The sequence below is a fragment of the Asparagus officinalis genome, chromosome 1 (genome assembly GCF_001876935.1).
Source record: "Asparagus officinalis chromosome 1, Aspof.V1, whole genome shotgun sequence".
Classification (NCBI taxonomy): Eukaryota; Viridiplantae; Streptophyta; class Magnoliopsida; order Asparagales; family Asparagaceae; genus Asparagus; species Asparagus officinalis.
In genome coordinates this window covers 111,096,146-111,104,634 of record NC_033794.1, presented here as the reverse complement: position 1 = coordinate 111,104,634, position 8,489 = coordinate 111,096,146, and positions in this window count along the sequence as shown.

The following is an 8,489-nucleotide window of genomic DNA, read 5'->3' as shown; positions in this document are numbered from 1 at the left end:
AGTTCACTATATTTGCGAAGCTCGCCAGATTTGGGTAGCTCGCCTGAAGAGCAGTGCCCGCCTAAGCGGTTCACCAAAATTAGGAACCTTGCTCATGGAACGAAGCTCATGGGGCTCGCCTGAACTACTAGGCTCGCCGAAAACACTAAATTCACTAATTTTAGGAACTTTGCTAACGAAGCAAAGCCCGCCTGAGTAGGTGGGCTCGCTTGATCGGTGCAGCTTGCCAAAATTAGGAACCTTGCATTTTAGCTTGGATCTTTTCAGGCTTGAATAGTAATTCAGGCCGTCATCGGAGACGAGTACTTGCGTCTTTTGGCGGAAGAGAGCTTGTCTTCTCCATTGCTTGGCTCTTTTGGAGAGGGGAGCGTTCATATTAACGGCGAAGGTAGGATCCACGCCGACATGAACCGTCATCTTCTCTTGCATGGGGACCTGCGAGGATCGTTCAACGACCCCTCGCGCAGCCCTTAAACTTGCATCCTTTGCCTTCGGCTCGGCCGTGATGGGCTTGGGGGAGATAGAACCCCATGTGTTTGCTCGGACGGAGCTCTCCGGCGTGGTTGCCTTGACCACTTGGGGATGGGCCACACGCGTAACTCTGTAGCACTTGCGAGACACATTGCCATTAGAAGAGGATGAAGATAAGTACTCCTCGAACTCGATCACGAGGGACTCAACAGTTGTCCCCTCCATAATTTCATCAAACTGCGCTTCCACCATTTCGGTTGAAGAAACGGTTCCTCTCACTGTGGTCATCATTTTCTGTAGGGTGTAAAATTTGATCTCCCGAAATGGGGACTTTGTTTGTATTGATAAGAATAGCTTATTACAAACTAATGAATCAAAGTTACAATAGAAGTAGACAGAATGCCCTCCTTGTTAAACGTGGGATCTTTGGTAGCGATAGGACGCCTCCATCGGTGCTCGCACTGAGTTTGCTTCCCTTGGACGATCCGATCGACGTTGCGGTTGGAGCTTCAGTACGTAGTAGAAGCTCAGTTGGATGAGTTCGACGGCCGAGAAATTGCTTGATTGCTCAGAGCCTAAGTACGCCGAGACCTCAAAGTTTGGTCCTCTTCAGCTGAGGATTCGAATGAGATCATGAACAAGCTGATTGCCAAGGAGTTAGCCGAGAGCCATGCTCAGTTCTCTTAGAGCTTAAGAGAGCTGATTGCCGAGGAGCCAAATAGATTCGGTCTTGATCAAGTTCAAGACCTCTCTTTTGATAGCCATCATTGGCTATTTATAGTGGAGGAGCATGGCCACTCCCTCAAATTGTGGGATTGTGGTTGAGGGGGACCATAACTCCATCCCTTAAATCTTAGGATGTGATCATTAGAGGCGAGGAGAACCATACTCCATCTCTTAGATCATGGAGAGTGGGTATACCCACTCCCATATTTTAAGCTCAAGTGGCTGACTTGGTCCAGCTGTACAGGCGAGCTTGACATTACAGGTGAGCTTGGGCTGTCAGGCGAGCTGGCGAGCTTTCAGGCGAGCAGGCGGGTTTGTAGGTGCGCTTGGGTCTGCAGGTGCGCTTGGGTCTGCGGGCGAGCTGGAGCATGCAGGCGAGTCGGCGATGTTGCAGGCTAGATCAGGCAGGCGAGCTTCAAGCCTTAGGAGAGCTCGAGAAGTCATCATGCGAGTTCAAGCATTAGGCGACCCCAAGGGGATCGTCAGGTGAGCTCCCAGCTGTCGGTAGATTATTGGAACCTCTATAGCAAATCATGCATGAGCTAGGGTAGATTATTGGAACATCTATAGCAAATCATTTTAGGAGTTGCGCTATGAAGTTTATATTGGATAAACCTTTCATGATACGGATTTGCACTTCATTAAGTTTTGGTGGTGTAAATAGTCTGGATGGATTTTGATGAAGAGTTCTTTGCATGTGTGGGTGAATTGTTTAAATTTCTAATTGTTTGTTAGGTTTATTGCTCTGATACAATGAAGATGACAGTGCATGTCAGCATATTTAGTGTTTTTTTACTTGTATTTTGTTTTTCTAGTTATTAGCTTTTGTATTTATAACTAGTCACAAATACTGATTTAGCCTATATGATTTTCATACTTCAAATATGTTCAACAAAATAAAAAAATAAAAAAAATCCAAGTCAATACATCATCATACATTGTCAAATATATTCCCAGTCAAGTGATGTTTTAAGGTGTGTACTGTGACAAGCGTTAATAAAATGTCAGAAGTATCGATAACGTGAACAAGTATTCTTGTAGAGCTAACGCTAAAACATTTCTATGTTGAGCTCAGTATAGTTTTTGAAGGAAATTGAGGTGCTCTTATTGATCAAAGCCTAACTGCAGGATACTAAATGATAATGAAAAGTGCAGTGAATCAATGGTGTAGTGTAAATTCCAGAGAAAATTTGGTCATCTGTTATTTACTTTATCAGCTAAAAGCCAAGTCATATTTAAAATTCAAATTACTTGAGAGCTTTGAACTACTCAGGTATTTACGATCTTTTATGATTATATGACTATGAACAAATACACTTTCTTGTTCTTCTGACTTCTACATATGTATTCTCTGCATTGATTTTGCTTGCTATCACTCTAAAGGGCTACTGCCTACTGGTTATTCTCCTATGTAAATAACAGAATTTGAAGATAAACAATCGGTGCTGGAAGGAGTACTCGTGCCTGCTTATTACTTGACATCGACTTTGTGTCTATCATAAGAACTTTGAACACCATTGCTAATTATTGAAGTTCAGATCAAAATGCTTCTAGTACTTCAATTTTTTAGTTGCTTAAATATTTTATATTTGCACTTGAGATGTATATGTGTATACGGGTAAAAAATGGCTTGCTTAAGAGTATTTTCATTTCCCTATACTGGTACTAACCTATATTCATTATGTCTAGAATCGGTCCTTATTTGCTTGCTCCATTGATGCAGTAGTTAAGGTCTAATGACTGGGGATCCACTAACTTTGTATTAAGATTGACATCCTACCCTTAGTTACGTATGTTTATTTTTTATCCATGCCTCTGGCTATTTTCTCTTCTTCATTGCATCCTGCCTATTTATGTTTCCCATTTTCCTTCTTATCTATTCTTTTGCTTTTACTTTTGTTTTTTCACTTTCCAGAATTTTGTCAGGGCCAAAAGCTCGATCTATTTCATTGAATGGTGCTGTTAGGAAAGGAGAGGCGTTTGGTGCCACCTTCTGCACTTGATTTACTGATGAGAGCAATATTTCCTGCTCAATCTGCTCGAGTAAAGGTTTGTTGATCTTTTTGCTGACGCTATTGGTTTCAGTCTCATGAGTTTTTGCTTGTGGAGCAATTTTTTCAAGTCCTTATCTTGTTCAGGCTACAGAGAGGTTTGAGGCAATATATCCCACCCTCATGGAGGTTGCCCTTGCTGGTTCTCTAGGTACCAAAGCTACAAAACAGGCATCACAGCAGCTGTTGCCTTTATCTGTGAAAGCAATGCAGGAAAGTAAGAAGTTCTACAGCGGCTGCTAATTTCTTTTTCTTTTTTTGGCAGTGGCAAAGGATCTGGCAATAACACACGAAGTGAACCTGTTCACATGTTTCCTGTTGAGCGTCAACAGCCTCCTCCGGTGTAAGTTATTCCTCTGCAACTTCTTTTCTTTCTTGATATGAGATCTCATCTGTGTTATTTGGTCAGAATAAGATGCTTATGCCTATTAGTTGAGTATGATTATATTAACATATGTTGACTTTAGAGGCCACATGGTAGAATTTGTGTCTATATTATATGAATACCCACCTATTCTGGTCAACACCTTATAAGTCTAGCAGTAGAGTCACATGTACTCCCTGTACTCCTTTGAGTATCCATGTTAATGCCGAATTCATTTTGTGAGTGTTTTTACCCATTCTAAGTATCAACGTTGATGCCGAATTTTGTTTGTGAGCATCAATGTCCATTTTGACTATCTATATTAAGGCCACATTTCGTTTGTTTACGTTAATGTCCGTATTGAGTATCAATTTTAATGCCCATTCATCAATTGAAAGTGAATCTTAGTACATAGTAAACCAGTACTGATTGCATTCTTTTATGCTCCATATCACAAGCATAAAGCATTTACAAGATAACTTAGAACCAACTATACTTGCATTCAGGTTGCATATTGTTAAAACCCAAATCAATACATGCTTCTTCAATCAAGTTCTACAACTCATAAATCATTTCTCCGTCAAAATACTCAATGGACTTGATGATGACCTCCATAGCCTATTGCATGCCTCAGTAGTGAATTAAATCAATGACATTGGCTTATTATAATACCTTTCATTACATTTTGGATATGACGTTTGACATTTTTGAATTGTGAGAAGCTTTTGTTCTCTCCTGTTTATACTTGCTTATGTTTTATATTCCATTGCTTTGTTATATTGGATTTTCTGTTTCTTATTTGGATTTTTTTATCCTGTATTGATACAGGAGGAGGACATGAGTTTGGAGAATGTATACTCTTCTAAGATGAAAGATGTCAGTTTCTTTGATTCTGATTGGGAATAATACTGCTTTGTCTCTACTTCTCTTCACATCTGTAAATTTACCTTTCTCATGGCTTTCGCAAACTCTTTCATTGTATAATCCTTGACGTGTGAAAATTAGTTATTGTCTATGTAAATAATTTATGTTACGCTCTAGTATTTTGGTGAATGCATTATTTGAATATAATTGTATTTGGTATTGAAATATAATTAGATTAGGTTGAATATGAACATGATTTGGTGTTGGATATTATATAGCGTGGAACGTAGATTCTGCAAAAAAAAAAAGAAAAAAGAAAAAAAAGAAAAAAAACATCTGTAGCGGAGCAACCTAGACGGAATTCCGTCTAGGTCACTAACCTAGACAAATTTCTTACTTCCGTCTAGGTTGATGTCTGTCTAGGTTGGTCAATCTAGACGGAATTCCGTCTAGTTTGCCCCAACCTAGACGAAATCAGACTAGATGGAGCAAACTAGACGGAATTCCGTCTAGGTGTACCAACCTAGATGGGAAATGGAGCAACCTAGATGGAAATTTTAGTCTAGCTTGCTCGTTTTTTTACTAGTGAACGCTACATCCGAAGCCTATAAATTCAAGCCTAGGGCTCCCTATACACGGTGGATCGGGAATTGAAGGTGAACCTACGAATTTCAAAGAGGCCAGCGAGATCTTGACGAGTTCTTCAACATAAAAAGGAAGAGTTCGAGAGATCTGAAGCTCGTTTCCATCGTTCCTTGAGATCAGACTTTGTTTTGATCTCAAGAAGAGTAGTAATCTCACTTTGTTGAGATTATTTACTTCTGTTATTGTTTCCTTTGTGAAACAAGAACATTGAGCATTCGTTCCGATTAACCGGAACTGATCCGCGTTGGTCCACGGATAATCCCTGACACATGCAAAGATCCCACGTAAGCAGCGGGTGATAAACATCCTCTGCGTGTGTTTGAAGAGAGTTGTAATCTTTTTTTATTCTCATTGTGTAAGAAAGTCTTATAAAAAGACTAATTTTACTTTTTAAACTTATTATAAATGACTGAAGTTGTAATGAGTTCTGCAATGAAGAAATCAACTTTTGACGCAAACACGCTGACGACCACAGTGGGAGTCAATAGTCTCGCTGCCGAGACCGTCGTGTCACAATCAAAGATCAAGATCCCGGTTGATCCAGTGGTCGAGTACGAGTTCAACGAAGTCAAGTTCGAGGAATATTTCTCATTGTCTTCATCAATATCCTCCTCTCCCTGCAAATGCGGAAAGATATTGTCTTTGAAGGAGGCGTATTCACTGATGAAGGCTACAAGTGACTCCTCTCCAATCAAGGTGTTATTCAATCAAAGTACGCCAACTCTGACGAAGAGGGCTCGTTAGAGGCGACACTATTGCCAAGCTTGTCAAATCACTAAGGCATTGGAACAAGTCAATGGAGTTCAATATTACGCAAACTTGGAGTCCAAGAGGCGTCAAGAAACCGAATCACTTTAACAGGGTGTTGCTAATAAATCCCCCAAGCCATTGATGGAAGAATGGATCCAAGTCAAAAGGAATCATTCAACCCGGAAGGAGCGTTTCCAAAGGCGCTGTGCACGTGCCGCACATACTCGCACCCTTTTGCAAAAGGCACAAGGTATGAAGAAGGAAGAGGTGGCCAAAAAACCATCAAAACCACGCCAAGTCTGGAGGCCAAAGTCTAAAACAACGGCTGAAAAGATCAAAAATCCCGAGTCACTTCAAAGTGACTCGGCTAAGCGCAGGTCACTCCAGAGTGACTCGGCCAAGTGCAGGTCACTCCAGAGTGACTCGTGCCAAGCTCGAGCCACCTCAAGATGTCCCGCACCTAACTCGCCTCCTTTTGCAAAAGGCACAAGGCATGAAGAAGGAAGAGGTGGCCAAAAACCACCAAAACCACCCTTCTGGAGGCTAAAGTCTAAAACAACGACTGAAAAGATCGGAAATCCTGAGTCACTTCAAAGTGACTCGGCCAAGCGCGGGTCACTCCAGAGTAACTCGTGCTAAGCCCGAGCCACCTCAAGGTGTCCCGTGCCTAATTCACCTCCCGTAACCGTTTCTCCGCTTCCCTCAAGCCTCGTTCCCGTTCCAGTTGATCCCGTACCTCCGTAAATGTCTCACGGCAGCATTGACTTGTCGAAATTCAATGTTACGATGACAGACCGTCTTGGTTCTTCACACGAAGACGATGCAAAGCTTCGGTGAACAAAACCCGAGTAGTTCCTCAGGCTGGGGGTCGTACAAACACTCCCGTTAAGCCAAAGGCTACTCAAAGGTGTCCCGCTGCCTCCAAACAAACCGGGGCACCTCATTGTACATGTTCGTGCGCCGTGCACAAGAGGACTCCTGGCATCGATCGCCTGGGGGTTCGTATTGAAACCCAGGAGCCCGTTAAGATTCCACGCTCGTATGGGGGTGGTCCTAAATGTGCGACTCCTGATACGACATTGGATCGTTCAAAGGCGACAATAAATCGTCCCGAGAATATCAACAAGGGTTTTCATCCCCAAAAGAAGATGTGTTCGTCAAAATACAACATTATACTTGGGTCATCACACCAACAAGCGATGAATTACTCCAATGAGCTGCACCATCAGGCTGGGGGTGTGAACAAATCTTAAAAGGAGGGTGTCTGAGAAACTAGCTCCCACTGTCCATGTGGGAGATCTATCAGGATAGTATTATCAAAATGTAGCTGCCCTAAGACCATTTCACAAAAGGTCTCGATATTTGAGAAACTTTCCACCGAAGCGTCAAAGCCCAAGCCAAGATGTTTCCATGAGAGAAAATCCACCGTCTAGGATGATGAATTTCCTAAAGTCACCATCAACATGGTTGACAAAGGAAAGTCTGCAATTGTTTCAAACGACTCTAATCCCAACTTTTCTCCTGGAAGAAAAGTCAATTTAGGGATAGCCCAACGAATGTCTCGGCTCCAGCTAGAGGCCATCGGATATAGGGATTACCTGAGGATGCATGAATGACTATCTTCAGAAGATAAATTGTCGGATACTTGCTCCGTAATTGCCTCCAATGATACAATATCCAGCATGAGTGAAGCAAGGGAGTTGTTCACAATCACTCCCGACCTAGTGCCTCAAATACTTTAAGAGGCTTTAGCTCGATAGCGAGAGGAACTCAGAGCTGAAATGAAGATTGAAATGGAGTTGAATATGTAGTGGGTAAGGGAGCTACATGATCAACAACTCCAGATTGTGTCAAATCAGCAAGCTGAATCCAGTCATCGCACTCAAAACGTCACAGATGACAATGATCCAAAAGTGGACGAAGTTATCAAGGCTGATACACCCCTCAATAACACTAGGGGTGGTTCAAATGCACCCCCTAAAGATTAAAATGCTGAGGGTGGTCTAACTCATTCTCCTCAACGTCATTCGAAGGAAGAAGTAGACGACGAAGAGATGATGAAAGAGCTGGAGAATAAGGTCAATGTCTTAATGTCTGCTCAAGAAGTAAGGAAAACATGCATTCCGTGTTCATATCCAAGAGAGTGGGATTCAATCCCATACCCAACGAAGTTCAATCTAATTAACTTCACACCGTTTGACGGGAAAGATTCACCCACTCATCACCTAATTTATTTCAAGTCCTACCTAGGAGTGATCTTCGAGAATAAACCCTTGATGATTCGGTCATTCGTGGGCACCCTTCGTGGGACGGCCTTCGATTGGTATCGATGTCTCAAGCCGGGGAGCATCAACTGCTAGGACGATATGGAAAGCTCAACAACTTCTTTAACGACGACAACGAAGTGTTAATCGGAGCCCTACTGGACGAGAAGCAAAATGATGGAGAATCAGTCGACAACTTTGTCAAGTATTTTCGAAACAAGACGATAAACTGCCGGGATCCGGTCACGTAGGAATTCATCCTACAAATTAACCTGCCATAATAACCTTTCTCTGGATGTCTTGGAGGTCATGAGAGTTGTATCTTCAACCACCTGGAAAGAGTTAAAACTGCAC